Here is a 17294-nt window from a genome sequence, read left to right on the forward strand (position 1 = left end):
TTATAAATTTTAAATATAGTTTCAAAATTTATTAATGTTGTATGCAGCTGGGTATATAGCATGGCCAATGACAAACTGAATGATTCTTTTAGTATATTTTTTCATAAATTCTTCAGTAAAGGTGAATTCATTCAGAGAAAAGTGTTTTTAGTTTGAGGTCCATTTCTGTTTAGTTAACCCTCAAGTTAAATAAAAGATTAGAAGTAAAGTTAACAAAGATCCCATCTGGATTCATGCTTCTCCACATGGAATGAGTTCACATGTCAAGTGGGAGCCTTGTCAAAGTGAAGATTCCAGTTCATTAGATCTGGGAAAGGGCCTGATATTCTGCACTTCTCATAAGCACTCATGTACCAATGCTGTTGGTTCATAAACCACACTCTTTGGTAGTAAGATTCTAGGTAAAGATTCTTCTGAGATCCAAATATATATTTAGAGACAATGTACTTAGTTCCAAGGGAACAACAGGTGAAGAGTGACAGATAAATTTGTTCAAATAAATTATAGCAAACCCTCATCTGGTAAGCTGAAAGAAGCTAAATTTCACTACAATTTTAGGCACAGACTATAGTATTATGTGCTGCACACCTCTTCTCCATCACGTCTAGATAATTAGTCCCATTTTATCTCTTATTCCAGGTACACCTGCAATAACTAGTTTTGCACAACATCCTTCCATCTTCACACAAGTAGATACTGACAGTACGTTGACACAGGATGGTGTTGACTTTTGCTCCTATGTTCAAGACGTCTCTGTTATTACTGCAGTGTGGGCTTCTGAGAAAGCCTATTCAGCACCCATCATATGAAATAAGCAGAATTAATGTCTTACTGGGCAAACTTTTGGACAATGAATAATGAGAGCTGATGTATAAATACATCACTGATTCAGCTTCCCTGTGCTGGGTCCAGCCAGTCATCACCCTTAGCAGTGGTCAACTTGATGATGCTTCCTTCATGTATCCACTTCCTTCCTTGCATCTCTCCTCCACCCCTTCCTTCTGCTTTTGGGATCACATTCCTCAATCAAATGACTTATCAACAAGCCTTCACCTCAGTACTACTTCCCGTTGACACAAGGCTGTTTGGTTAAATGATTTATTTTTTCCAGGATAAAAAAATCACTTATCTAGATTAATTCCATACATAAACAAGGAAAATCAATATTTCTAAGGAATTTGTGTTCTGACCAAAGGGTATTGCAATTTACAGTAAATCCTTTTCACCACAAGCCATCTTTAGCTAATTACAAAATAATTAATTACAATTGTACTGTATTTTCCTAGACTTCTAGTTTTGGCAGTGCTTTCAATTTAATCCTCCTTACTGCTGTGTGATTTTAACTGCTCTCATGGTGGGATAACTCTGTCCTACATAATATATTTAAGAATTTTATTCTGTACATGCTTTGGAGTTTACATTTTCTGGCATCAAGTTCCTCCTTTTGCTTATAATACTGCATCTCATTGAAATTCCACTTTAGTTTCTCTTTATTGATAGCACTAACATTGTCATTTTTCCTCATCAGTTGCATTGATTTTCTTTGATTGAAACTTAGTCATCGTGTATGCCTAAAAACAAACCAACACAAAATAAGGAAGAGAAAGAACAACTTAACCAGTGCTTATGACCAGTTAAAATTCACTGATAGACATCTTCTATATATTACTGTATTTTCAATGAACCTATTTATATCTTATTCAAATAGCCAAAATCTTCTAAGGCTATTTTTTAAATTTTTTTGTTGTTTCTATATTTTTCCATTATCCTTGTATACATATTCCATCCTGGATTGTCACTTCATTGTTGATAATTTTCTAGATGACTGACTAGGAACTCCAGATAGAATTAAACTTACATCACTCTTTTCATGAAATTGGCTACTATCCAACAATTTCCATGTTCTTCTGCTGACACAAGATATTTCTTGAGGTTAGTCTGTTTTTCACCCCTTAGCTATATACCTGACTTTGCATAGATCATCTGTTTAAGTCTGTCAAATAGAATGTAAAATGTAGCATCTCAATAACTTTTCCAGCTTAAAAGTAGCATCATCCATCATACATAATAGCATCCTTTCAAGCACTCAAACACAACGTATTTAAACAATAAACACATGAATCAAAACAAGAGATGACTTGAAAATACTCTCTATTAAGTATACACAGTTAAAATGTTTAGCACCATTGCATAATTATAACCTTTTACTGAAATAAATAATCAAAGTACCAAATTAAATTTAGTTTTCACATTTACAGTAATTCTTGGCTTTCTAAATACAATATTAGACTTTGGTTATACATTTTGTCTTTAATGTTGGGAATAGCATAGATCTTTGGCACCAAAAACTGTCCTCAGGTACCCAAATTCCTTCTAAGGTATTTTCAATACAGCTTTCCCTACTATCCAAAAGTAGAGCATACGTGAAATGGCTAACAGATGCACAAAATAAATCTAAGTAAAGAACAGATGCTCACAGACACAGTTCAAAGCTATGGCATCTTGATCCTGAAATGCTGACTGTAGTTCCCTGGAAAGAAGCTTGAAGGTGTCACTCCACTGTTTGGGGTGCATGCTGCTTTTATAAAGGTTTGCTGCAAAACAAATGCAGAAGAGTATTTTTGCTTTTGGACTTTTTTTTTTTTTGTAATGTCAAAAATTCTCTTTGAATTTCCTTCTGTTAGCAAAAGCTGGTACTAACGTGGTCTTTGGAAAAGTCAAGAGTGTCAAGTGAATTTTCGAAAAGCAAGGAACAGCTGTATACTCATGTTTGCCTTCTAAATGACTTCATTCAGGACCAGAGCTTGGCTGCCTGTTGACTTAGAGTCTAAATTTCCTGTGTCTTTAATATAACTATAGAATTATGGAGCTGAATCACTCACAAGAGCTTGAAAGTCACATACCAAATTAGTCTGTAAACAAAATTTTCAATACAAAGAAAGATAGTTAAGGTGGTCAAACAGAAAATTAATGCATATGTTTCAAATGTGTCAGAAGAAAATGAAAAGATGTCATTACATGGAAAAATAAGAAACTATAAAACTATACAGATAGAAATTTTAGAAGAGATAGAAATAGGATAAAAAAGATCATATAATTTAAAACATATTTACTACAATTAAAATATTGACATATGGATAAATTCTAGTCTGGAAAAATATAAGAGAAAGTTGAAATTGTTCTATGAATTCTCAAGGAGCACAGCTCAGATAACAAGCAGTTTAAAATATATAAAAATATTAAGTTAAGTGGAAGACACATTTAACAGCCTGAGAAAATATCCTATAATGAGACACAAGGGGAAATAGTAAATCAATACAATTTGAAGGGATACTTGCTGAGAATTATTCAAGTGTGAAGAAAAATCATGAATCCTAGGAAAAAATGAGTTCTGAATACAAACTGAAAATGCAAAAGTATCTGTATCTAGACACAAAAGTGTGACTATAGAATGTTATGTACAAAGACATCAGCTAGTGATACTAAAAAAAATTACAAATTATTTTTTAAAATTACAGTTAAATAGTTGACTTAGAGAAAAAGCAACACACAATAAAATTATATCTTAAAAGTAATTAGGGGAAACTCTGGCATACTATGTGTTCTTACCCAGTTAAACTATTATTTAATATTATATAGTATGTAATATAATATAATAATATATAATCTAATATCAGTATTAACAAAACTAAGTTAAAACTTCTAGCATCCTTGTTAAAATTTTATCCACAGCTTTATTTCACCAAGTATTTTACACACACACAGAAAGACTGCAAAAAATTGTGATCTAAGACATGGGTATGTTTCTCTATACACAGCTATCTACATATTCATTTAATTAATTAAGTTAATTACACAGATTAATTTAAAAACATAAAAACACGAATTTCATATTTGGTTTCTGAAGATGAAATTTGCTTTTGGATGAAAATAAAATGTAATATAAGCATGGATAATTATAGATTTCTAAATTTGTTTTATTCTTTTAAATGATTACACATATGTTTTAAAGTTTTAGTATAATAAATATATAATATAAAGTAAAATAACAATCTTATAAACAAAATAATATTCAAAATATTATAGGATACTATTTATCAATAATAAAGTAACAAATAAAAATGATTAAACAGCTTTTATTCACAAATAACAACAAAAATGCTTTCCTAGAAAACTAAGAAGAGAGTTGAACTGTTTAAATTGATAAAATATAGCTATCAGAAACTTAAAATCAGCTTTGTCACCTGGAGAAAGTTTCCAATATGAGGTCAAGAACAAGACAAGTATGTCCTCTGTAACTGCTTCAGTTCAGCACAGTGCATTTGAATTAATTCAATACCATAACATAAAGAAATAAAATAAAATTATAGGGATTGGAGAAAAGAAATAACATCATTTTTATTTATAGACAATATGATTATACACTGAAAAAAGTAGATATTGTATAAATCAACTAGCAATTTGTGCTGAGTATGGTTACTGCATTTTAGATCAACATATAAAAAGTCTTTAGCTCTTATATATAGACTTGAATTGTAACTGAGTATACCATCTATTCATAATGCCAGAGAATATAAAAAGTATAGATGAATCCATGTAAATATGTATGTGGTGTGTTCAGTGAGTAACAAGGAAATATTAAAATTGCATAGACATCTTGAATAAATCTAGATGTCTACAATATTGGTTCATGGATAGAGAGATGAAGTGTAGGAAGGACATCAGTCTTCTCCAAATTAATCTATAATATTTTGCTATACCAGTAGAATTTCACACAAAACTTGGCATGCTGTTCCTAAAATTCACACAGGAAAGTAAAGAGTGAATAAATAGCAATGCAAGTTTAAATAACATACTTTGTGGAGTATTTGTTATAAACCGATATAAAAATACAAAATGTTGTATATATGGATATGTTACTAAATAAAGCATAGAAATATTGGCTGAAAGACAGACAGCAAACAAATAGATTTGAGACTATGTAGAATCACAATATATTATTATGATGACATCATAAGATAGGATGTCTAGATGTACTTTCAAATAAATGTTGTAGAAGCAACTGCTTATCACATGTGGGAAATAAAAACCTAAAAATAACCTACCTTACAGCACACTCAAAAGAGTAACTTAATATAAAGTTCAATTTTTTTATTATAAATTTAATTTTATTTTTAGAGTATACAAATCAGTATTCATTAAAGAAAACAAAATCCATGCCAGATAGCTTAACAGATAGGATTTAATGGAGCAACTGGTCGTAAAACTGATAGAAAAGTTAAAAGCCCATATTAAAGAGATAACCCAGAAACTAGTAATAGCAAAATAGAATTGAAAGGAAGAGTGGAGTAGTTGATGCAACTAGATATGAGGAGAGACTTACAGTGGGGGCTGCCCAGTGGGAACCAAGGTTGTAAAGGGAAGAGCTGAAGACATCATCACCCATTGTCCAATCTTCCCTTTAGTTATGAAGAAACCAAGCTGGCTGGACCTGACCAGAAGCTAGAAAATTTGGGGGAAAGTGTCAACCTTCTGCGAAACAAAACAAAATTAGAAAAATTTGGTAAGGAATATAACAGCAATATGACACAAAAACAAAATGTCAGAATATATTTATTATAAGTAAAGACTGATAGACGTATAAAAAAGAAGGCTAAATAAAATATTTTATAATTGACTACATTCATGTTTTGGCAATTTTTATTGAAGTATAATGTAATATTCATAAAGTAAATGAATTCTTAAATATACAACCCATTTCAAGATGTAGATCATTTCTAGCACCATAAAAATTCAAGTCAGTATATTTACTAATGAGAAAATTATACTATGTATTCATTTTCATCATTTAACAAATAAAGATAATATGAAATACAATACAGTTTATTTTAGGTAAATATTTTCACTAAAATATAATGAAATTAATTTGGGAATTACTCTCCCACTCAAAAAAAAAAAAAACCCCTCATTTGCCAAAACATAACAAGAGAACAGTGCAGTTTAAAATTCATAAATGTAGCAAACTTTGGCAAAAAGAGAGAAGAGGACACACCTGTGACTACTGAGTTGTGTGAAAGTTTCATTTCCTGATGTAAAATTCTAAAGCACTTGGCTTTTGTTCAGGCCAAATCCAAACAGCAACACCTGCCAAGTTTCATACAAATACCATTTAGTTCCCCAGAGCCTCTTGTCAGGAAATCCACACAACTTTTTGAATTTTCTAGTTAAGTGTGTAGTAAAAGATTTTTACAATGTTTTTGATGTATTTCCCTGCAAAATTTAAATGAGATACGTTTAAATCTGAAAATTCTTATCATTAGTATTAACCTTTGATTTTCAGAGAGATTAATGTTCTAAACATTACAAAGATTCTAAAATCTTTCCCCTCTCCTAGTATTTTTTGAAATTTATATGGTAACTCTTCTATAATCATTTTTATCATTTTACAATAGCCTTGTAATCAAGAATTCAAAACGTGACACATTATTCAGTATATATGATCATTAAATTTACTTACAATAGTACAGTGGGTTTGTGTTACAATTTATAGCATCAAACCATGAAGCTCCCTAACAGGTGGCACATAGCTCTGTTTGATGATGTCTGATCATAAGATTAACTCCTTTGTACATATCAATAAATATGCTATAAACTTTTAATTTAAGAAATTTTAATTTAAGTTCCCCAGAAAAAGCTGAAGGAAGGACAAAAGGAGAAAAGAAGAAATGGATACTTTTATATTTGTGGCATATTTTGAAATGTTTTGGTAAATGTAACAGGGAAGTGTGACAATTGTAATATCCTAGATGTGCAATCTCACTCCATAGTGCAAGCCTTTTTAAGTTATTTTATTATTAACTGAAGATTCCTGTGCATGTTTGATCCTGTTACAAAATAAATAATAATTAATGTCAAATTGATGGTTGATTCTATAACCTTATTAATGTTTCTGATGCTTCAACTTTTACCTTCTAGGTTGCTCTGTAGCCAATTCCTCTTCCCTTATCCTCTAAGGGATCATCAAACTAGTCCCATTTCTAGAATTATGAGAGCAAATATAAATTCTACTACACAGGAATGGAACAGAAACTAGAAGGATTCATGTTACTGAAATTCATGTTACTAAAAGATGACAAGTAATATGTTTTCACAAGATTTTTTTTCTCTAGGTATCTAATGGCAAATAATCTGAACTAACTACATCAAATCCGTCATGGGTTGGATATAGCTCATATAACGTTTGAACAATAACAGTTCAGTTGTTTACTTACATATATAAAGGCTTAGATCATGGCATCTTCTAGTCAAGTAGGATTATACTTTAAAATTAAAATTGAACTTAAATGCAATATCTTTCCAATGAACTAAAATGATTCAGTCTTTAGAACTTCAAAAATAATGCCAAGAATTTACCTTTTGTTAAAAAAATTTTTTTTCCCAGAAAACATTGATACTTTGCAGGAAAATTTGGATATAAGAAAATTTTAAAAGGGTCCTATTCCATAAACCCATATAATTTAAATATTCCATGAATGAAAGTGTCACACATTCAAATGTACCACTTAGTTGATGGCTATGAACAATGACTTCTTATTTAAGGACAAAAAAAAAAAAAAAAGATTACATAAAGAAATTGCTTTAAATCACAAAAGATCTACTTATTAAATATATATTAAAGTAGATTATTTTATTGCATTTAATATATTGTGTAAATAATTTATCAAGAATAAAATAGATGTTTTGTGGACTGACAATGGGATTAGAGCCTCTTCTATGAAATTGCTTTTGTTAAAACCATAATGTGCAAATATATTAAAATAAAAAGTATAATAGTAAGAGCTTTTTGAATTCACTAAATGTTAAAATTTTATTGAAAGTTTTTGCTACTGTTCAATTGAGTTGTTACTTGTTGGCGTTACATTATTGTCTAATACTGATATTAGACCATGAAAGACTAGAAAAATACCTGAAAACTAGTATTTTTGAGATCACTTTAAGAATAGAATAAAAAAATAGAGGCAAATCTTTATCTAAGTTTCCTAAATATCAAATATCTAATAATTAATGACAGAGCTGGGATCTAATTCCAGCAGTCCATCTCTAAAATCCACATTCTTAACTACTACTGCATCAAAAATGTATATGATATGTAATTTATAGTAAAAAGTTAATTGTAACTATTTCTGCTTTCCATACCAGTGGGCTGCAATGAGGTAATTCATTAATTCATATCAGTGAAAAGGAAATTCCCAGACTGATTTTTTCTAGTTAGAGATTTAATAAGAGGAAAGAAAAGACTTATCTAGTTCTCTCACAATCCTAAATTGTGAATTCCCAAGTGATGAGTATTTGTTTAAACCTAGAGCTGATTAAGCAGTCAAGACATTAACTCAATTGCGTGATGAAGTGTAAGATATGAATATTAAAGATGTTGCCTCGAGAACAGAAGAGCAAGAAGAGCAAATCAATTAGAGGGAGAAGGAGAGACAGACAGACAGAGGATCCTACTTGTGATTTAACAATTCTATTCCAGGTATAAACAAAACAGAAATGCATGTAAATGTTTACTAAAAGATGTGTGTAAGGAAGACCACAGTGGCAGTGTTCATAACATCCAAAACGGTTAAACTACTCAATGCCCATCAATTGTGAAAGATATTAAAAATTAAAATACATTAATACACTGGAAAACCATACAGAAATGAAAGACAACGAACACTGCATCAACACCGTGGATAAACCTTACAAAGCTAACATGAAGTCAATGAAGTCAAAGTCTTCATTTATATACATTTCAAAACCAAGAAAATCTAGTCTGTGTGATTATACACTAGAATCATATTTCTCCTGGGTAGGAGGAGTAGTAGTAACTGGATTTGACCATAAAGGTAGCTTTTGTGGATCCAACAATGTTCTACTGTTGCCATTGTTGCTTCCCCAGAAAACATCGATACTTTGCAGCATCAGTGCCGATTCACATGATGATTACACGTTTATTATCATTTTGTAAACATTTCTTACAGCAGCACACTTATGATTTGTTTTTCAAGATTGTTGTACATAAATAACATGTTTATATAAAATTGTCATCCAATCAAATATTTCACAAAATTAAAGAGCTGCAAAAGACCACAGGACTGTGATTCTGGAGTGGTGAGAATCACAGAAAGCTTGAATGATTTCAAGCTTCTTTTTCCTTGGGGTTTTGTCAGTCCTGAAACACTACAAATTGGCACTGTGTCAAGGCAGTTGGTCATTACTGGTGTAGAGAAATGAATGGAGTGTTTGGCCTTAATGTCTTCTAAAAATTCATTAATGTTTCCTCTTGGAGATGGAGTCATTTCATCTTCACATATTTTTTGTGAGTTTATTACTTTGATATACCATCCTGGACATTTCAATGATATTTTCAGATAGTCACTATTGCTGGATGTCCACTGAGTTTTATTTTCCTTTAGATTAATTTGCATTTTATTCCTGGAAATTTTGTATTAGGGATTTGTAGTTTACTCTTTGGAATGCTTTTTCTTATGGAAAGTATTCTATGCTTTTATAGCTTTTATCTTTCAAAGTATTTTATTTTCTTGCCAATTCCTATGCTTATTTTCTTTGTTCGTTATTATAGGATTTTAACAAAATTAATTTTTACATATTGTATGCTAACACTTTATCATTTTTTAATTGCCTGAATACTTCCCTACCACAAAATTTTACTTTCTTTTGTGATTCACAATCTGTCTAATAAATGGCATAATGGAAAAACAATCTCTTAACTCTTTTGGGTATTTCAATTTAAAAAATAATTCTTCTGTATAAATGTCATATCACTATAAAAAATGACATCCAATTCCTTCAAAGTCCTTAAATCTCTTTTTATATGATTTCTTTAAATCACTATTATATTCAAGTCTTCATGAGTTGTTTATATTTTTCCAAGAGAAAGGGCATGGAAATTATCAAACATTTTGCATTGCAATAACTTCATTATAAAAGATTGAAAATATTATTTTGGGTTATATACACTGATTTCAAAGACTCGTGTGTGTGTTTGTGTGTGTGTGTGTGTGTGTGTGTGTATTTAAGAATCATTTACTTCTGTGCTTCACTGTGGACAGATTTTGTTTTTTAACCAGAGATTGAAAGTGATTTTCTGCATTTAACACATAACTTTTTCCTCTTATAAGGTAATTTGCAGTATTATTAATATCTCTGCCTAATGGAATAATGGGGAATTAACATAGAATTATGATTGAGTTCTACATGATTGTATCACTGGTATATCTTATAAAAATGATAAGCAATCAAATTTGGCTTCTGACTGAGTACACAATAGGATTCACAATCACATTTCTAAACATCCTCAAAATTGAACAAAACATTAGAAACTTTCTAAAATCAGACAAGAGGCAGTGGAGTGCTATGACTCTTAAGATATGGGAAGCTATAAAGAGAGCTCCATATTCCCCCAGAGTTTTGGGCCATGAAATATTTGCATAGTGGCTGAGGAAGGAGAAACCCAAATAAAACTCTGCAATCTTGCTAAGTTGGAGGAGAAGGTACTAAGAAGAGTTCCAAATATCTGCATAGGTTTGGCCTTGAGCCTTCAGCGTGCATAAGGTGAAATTCTACAAGGAAAGGCTAAGCAAATCCTGAAAAAGAACTGTGAAGCAACTATACTGCAAACAATTCCCAGAGCTCACAAATGGCAGCCAAACTTTCAAATCTCCACCAACCAGCATAGGGTAGCTGGGGAGTTAAATACAGCAGCACTCAGTAGGGATCACTGTGCTTGCAAACTTAGAACAAATATTTCTAGCCCTTCAAAAATAAGATTTCCTTAAAATTGATTCTCTTTCATACTATCTTTACTAGCTTTTGGATTCAATGTGTAATCTTATATAAAATTTAGGAGAATTATTTTTTATCATTCAGAAAGTTTTACAAAAAAGAGAATTTTTATATCTAGAATTTTGAAATTATCCTTCCATAAAATTGTCTGCAACTATAAATTTTCAGGGAGTATCTTTTAAAACAAATCTATTTTTAAAAAAATTCTAGTATATGGCCTCAATATGTTCACTATAATAATATTAAATAAAATATGAGAATACCCCACATTCATGCTCTCTTCTTCAAAACTTTCTTTCTAAACTATACAAAACATATGGTTTTTTCAGATGTGTTAACGTGTTCTAAGATTTGATTACACTGTTACAGTACAAATTGCATTTGTATACTCTCTCACTTTAAAAATATTAGCTATTTAAAACAAACAAACAAACAAAAAACCAACACAATAACAGCAAAACTCAAGCTCATAGAAGTAAAGAATATTTCAGTGGTTGCCTGAGGCAGGGGTGGGGTGTTGGGAGATACAAAAAGAGTGAAAATAATCAAGAGATACACACTTCCAGTTATAAAATAAATAAGTTACAAGGATGTCACACACAGCATGGAGACTATAGTTAATAATACTGTGCTGCATATTTGAAAGTTGCTAAAACAGTAAATCTTAAAAGTTCTCATGGTAAGAAAATAAAATCTGTAGCTATGTATGGTGACTGATGAAAACAGGCTTATTGGGGTGGTCATTCTGAAATATATACAAATATCAAATCATTGTGTCGAACATATGAAATTAACATAATGTTACATGTCAATTATACTGCAATAAAATTTTTAGCTGTTTACTCTCTGGTTTATAATTATAATAAATACATGTATTAAAACACGTGCAAATACATTTGGCAATCACCATTCTTTCTAAATAAATCACCAAGTTACATCTTCCAAAAGAGATGATATGTATTAACATAACAAATTCCTTGCACATTTGCTAAGTTCTTGCTTATAACTCTTAAGATAATATTTTTCTTTTACCTTTGGTTTTCTTTCTAATTCTGCTGCGATGTGTTCTTTTGTTCTTCATTTTAATTTGAGAAGTTTTTAAATTACACATAGGAAGAAATTATAATAGGCACTCACAAATATTCTATCTAGAATGAAATGCAAATGTTAAGTTTTAATACATTTGGTCAAAACTGTTTATTTTAAAATAAATTACAAACTTTACAGGTATTGTTGAATATGTTTTTTAATCCTCCCCAAATCATATTCCTCACTATTCCAAGCTTTCCAAAGCATCACTATTCTTAATTTAGTAGCTTATTTACAATTCATGTTGTTAAGTTTTACTCTTTGCAAATAGATCTATTAAGGATGAGTTGGACAGTTTTACTTAAATTTATATTAATATCATTCTTAAAGTATGATCTGGCATCTTGTTTCTTGATCAACACTTTGACTTTGAAATCTAGCCAATGTTAAAAGTACAGTCCATACATTTCAACTGTTTCTACAATACACTAAGTTATGGCAATGAAATTTATTCACATTCTCCTAGTGATGGACTTTTTGGTATTGCTATTTCTGAACTCTGCTACAAAAAGATGTTATAATAAAAATCTTTGAGTATGTCTCTAATTCATAAAACTTGAGTTGAATTATTCAGCTGTTGGATATACAAAACTAGATTGAATATTGCTCAATTATTTCCAAATTATGTATAACAAGTCATCCTTGCTCAAGCAATGTATGAATATTGCCATTAATTTATTCAATCCAGAATTGCTCAGTTTTTCCCTCCCATTTCTCCCAAATCTGATAAGTGAATGAGTAATGTATAATACGTATATTTGCATTTGATTATCTGTCAGGATTTGTTAAATGTATTAAGAAGCTTTGCTATCATATGAAAATATGTGTATTGCTATGTATTATGAATTGATCCTTAGTCATCTTGAAAATTTGTCTTTATCTATGCTAATGTATGTTATCTCTGAACATCTATTTTGACTGTTTAATGTAACCATTAGTGCCTTCTTATGCTCAATTCTTATCCATCATTTTACTTTCATCTTTATTTTTAGAAGGTGTATCCTATAAATTGCTTATAGTAGGTCTTGTTTTATTTTAAATCAAATGAAAATCTCTGCCTTGTGATTAGCTCATTCAGTCCATCTATATTTAATTTAGTTGTTATTTGAAGACTTCATATCCAACCTTGCTATTTTTTTCTCCCTTTTCAATTTATTTGTTATTCTTTGTTTCAAACGTCTTGCTTTATTTTGGGATACTTGTTATTTTCCATATTCCATTAAATTTCCTTTATTGGCTTATAGCTGACCTATTGGTTTGTTTGTTTGTTTGTTTATACTTTAGTGACTGCTCTGGGAATATAAAAAATCACCACTAACTTATTATTGTCTATTTCAGGTTAATGGGTAGCATTTTATGCAACATGTAAGAATGTTGTAGCAGCACAATTTCATTTGCTAGCATTCTGTCTTTTGTAACAGTATTTTCTTATAATGTTACCTCTATACGTGATAACATACTAATAGTAAAATGTTGTGATTTTTATACATTGTGTTGGCTTGTAAGTAAATCAACAGGTGAATAAAAAAAAAAAGATATTCTTGGACTCTCATTGCCTGCAGAGATGGAGTAATAGAGGCCAGAATTGTGCTTCCAGTTGAAATAACAAACAAACAAATGAAAACCTGGACAAAATAAATGTGAACCGTTTTCTACCTCCACAAAACATCAGGCAATAAAGAGCAGTGACCTCTGAGAGATGGGGAACAAATGATGTGAGTCCTAATGTGCTGCAGCTTAGCTGCCTTGAGAGTTTCCAGCCTGCAGCCCTGGAAGGAGAACCTAGATGGAGTCCTGCAGACTCGAGTTGAGGAGCTGAAACTGAGATTCCAAAGCATCTAGATGTAAGACAGAGCACCAGAGACCTTCTGAGGTAATGTACAGCCCCCACTCCCATGGGTATTCAACAGATTACTGATTGGTCTAATCATGTGAGGAAGTTCCTGAAAGCATAAAGAGAACAGCATGCTACAGCGCTATACAAGTTCTGGGACACTTCTTGTTTCCACCATCCAGCTTGGAAACTTACTAAATAATGAACCATGTGGTAGAGGATTTAGAAGTTTCTAACCTTAGTAGTGGGCAATAATTAAGACCTAGGCCAAAAATTATTCAGCTCTCACCAAACAAATTTTAAGGACAAGATGAAAAGTGATCAAGTAACTTGAAAGCTAAATGATATCTATTTGAATATATGTATATGCAAACTTATTTAGCATTCAAACAAAATAAAATTTATAATATGTGACAACCAATTAAAATGTTAAAGGCATGCTAAGAAACAGGAAAATATGACCATGATGATGGAAAAAAATGAACCTGTTGAAATAGTCCCAGAAATGACACAGATCTTAGATTAGAAAACAAGGGAAATAGAAAGTATGCTCAAATGTTACATTTAGACATGTTCATTATAAATAAACCAGAATCAAACTTCTAGAAATTAAAATCACAACGTTTGAGATGAAAAATAAACTGGATAGACTAATGGCAGATTTAACAGCGCAGAAGAAAAGATTAGTGAATAAGAAGACACAGCAGGAACTCATAAAACAAGAAATAAGGAAAAAATAATAACTAGAGAATCAGTGAGTGTGGGAAAACTTCATTAAGTGTAATGAAGCATGATCGGCATTCCCACGGGGAGGAGGAGGAGAATCACTGGAGAAACAGCAGCTGAAAATGTCCCAAATTTGAATGAAAATGATAAACCCTTAGATCCAAGCACTTCAAAGAATCTTCAGGACAAGAAGAAGGAAGAGGAAGACAGAGAGAGGGAGGAAATTACACCCAAGGGCAAAATAATAAGATTTTCCAAAACCAGTGATAAAAATAAAATCTTAAAAGAAGTCAAATATGAAAGACACATAATGTATTAAGAAACAAAAATAAAAATGTCAGTAAATTACTCATCGAAAACAATGCAAGTAAAAAGAGAAAAGGGAGTGATATCTTTAACACAAGAAAGAAAAAGCAATCTTTCATCTTAGACTTTCTATATCCATCGGAAAGAAAATCTTTTAAAATGAGGACAAAATAAAAGACTTTTTCAAACTTACAGAACCTGAGGGATTCATCTCCAGCAGGTCTGCAGCGCAAAAAAGCTTGTACTCATTGAAGGCAGCTCTTCAGGCAGAAGGAAAAGACACCAGATGAATATGGATATTCACAAGGAAATAAAAAGTACAGGAAAGGAGATCTACATGAATAAATATGTAAGTATATATTGTAATTTAAGTATCTTTAAAATTCAATTTACTCTTTAAAACAAAATCAATAGCATATATTATTTATTTATGAATCATAAGCATTACATCCTTAGGAAAACAGGACGTAAAAATGTAAATTTGTAGAAACACAACACACTTGTTACTCACCTTGAAACATCTTATTGAAGAGATATTTCACTTTGCAAAGCAATGCCTAATTTTTCTTTAAGTAGAAATTTTTGTTTTAAGTTACCTTTAAGTTTTTTTTTTTTTTAACAAATAAGAATGCTTAACAATTAGAATATCAAAATATGAATCTCCCTAGCTATCAGTAATAAGCAATATATGCAGCCTCTGGAGTTATTCTGAAAGTTGCAATTAAAACTGTGACTTTCATAAATGTTTGATAAACATTTTACTGTTCAGAAATTTAACTCAGTTACCAAAACATATATCTGTATTTATCTTTGATTTTACAGTAGAGTATTTTAGTTTCCAAATGTTTGATAAACATTTTACTGTTCAGAAATTTAACTCAGTTACCAAAACATATATCTGTATTTATCTTTGATTTTACAGTAGAGTATTTTAGTTTCCATCTACTTTTTTTATGCTCTACAATATTGATAATTATTCTTTCCTTCACTGATTATGCTGTTTCATTATTAAACTATGTGAGCAGTGATTTGCAATTTTTTTTCCTTTGAGACACTTATTGCCCATATTCCACATAATTCCTCTTTCCTCATCACCGCCCCTATATTTTTTCCCTAAGATAAATCTTATTACATCACTTCTCTCCTTAAAAATCTCACAAACTTCTTTTTTCAGTAACGTTATTGTCTGGTCCCAGTTCAATGAACTGTCACATACAAAGAGCACTGGCAGCACCTGCACATAGTAGTGTTCAAAACATGTCAGTCCCTTGAATAACTTTATCCCACAACACTCCACCTCATCTATCATTTACTCCAACTATAGTGAACCCTCACTGTTATCTGAACACAGTTCCAAAGGCATCCTTCTTCACCACGTTATGCCTTTGTACATGTTATGCCCTCTGCTTCAAACACCTGTACTCACCCTTGACCTTTTAATGGTTTCACAGTAAAGATCCAGTGTGTTCCTGATGTGGAGCGGTTACTTCCTCCTCTGAATTCTCGGTCCTTTGCTTGAAAAAAGCTAAAGCAGTGGTTTACATGTCTTGTCATTTGTACATTTTCAACACCCATAAAAGCATTGCATATATTTAGGACTGTGAGTGATTTCTGAAACCATGGCATCAAAATAACATAGAAATGTATTTATGGAACTAAATAAACTCTGGTTAGCCTTTAGAAGTAGTTCCAATGGGCTCATTTATAAAATATATTTCTACCCTTTAAATATTGACATCCCTACAGCTGGCCTTGTAAACAATTCAACTGGCAAGAGAACCAGGTACTATAGGAGAAAAAATGATTTTTAGATGCAATATGATTGTGTGTTAGACTAAGATGACATGTGGCAGGTATTTAAAAAGTCTTTGCACTGACAATTTACTACAAATTTGAATATCTTACAAATGACTTTGGATAACGTTCTTTCAAAGACAGTTCCCAGAATGTGTGCTAGAAACTGTGAGTGGATAATCCTCAACCCAGGTGACACATCGGGACCTGGGGATCTCAAGAGTTACAGGACAGCAAGACATGAAGAGGCGCCTCAGGTGTGTTTAGATTGTAAACACTTCAGTCGTCTTGAGGAGCACTTTAACCCATCCTTCGCAGAGAGCTGCTAACACACTTAGTGTAACCCTGTGGCCTATTTTTTGCTTATTGAGAAATGTAATTTCCAGATGTGCTTTTGGTTATGCCAAAATTTTGCAGTCAACATATTTACAGGTGGCACAAAGTACAGAAATGTGACTGACAATTTGAGTGTCAAACTAAAAGTTTAATCATAATATAGACATTGAACTTAAAAATCACATAGTACTAAAAGCATTATATCAAAAACATCCGTTTTTTTTTTGTAATCCACATAACCATGCCCAGCCTGTTTCCAAGAATTAGTGACTTTCACTTCTACATTTTGATCTCTCTATTTTAGGCAATATGTCTATGATTTTTTTTCCTTATTGTGGGAGTCCATGATTGGGTTAACACA

At 31.3% G+C, this 17294-nt stretch overlaps 1 long non-coding RNA gene across 1 annotated transcript; it reads right to left on the reverse strand.

The window, feature by feature from the left end:
* Window positions 1-1106: 1106 nt before the first annotated feature.
* LOC141575215 (uncharacterized) lies at window positions 1107-16308 on the reverse strand. Its single transcript, XR_012502628.1, has 5 exons — window positions 16230-16308; window positions 14997-15063; window positions 6053-6144; window positions 5384-5532; window positions 1107-2594 (listed from the first exon to the last, which is right to left on the reverse strand). It is a non-coding gene; the product is annotated as an uncharacterized LOC141575215 (long non-coding RNA).
* Window positions 16309-17294: the final 986 nt, after the last annotated feature.

This window comes from Camelus bactrianus, chromosome 3, assembly GCF_048773025.1.
Source record: "Camelus bactrianus isolate YW-2024 breed Bactrian camel chromosome 3, ASM4877302v1, whole genome shotgun sequence".
Lineage (NCBI taxonomy): Eukaryota > Metazoa > Chordata > Mammalia > Artiodactyla > Camelidae > Camelus > Camelus bactrianus.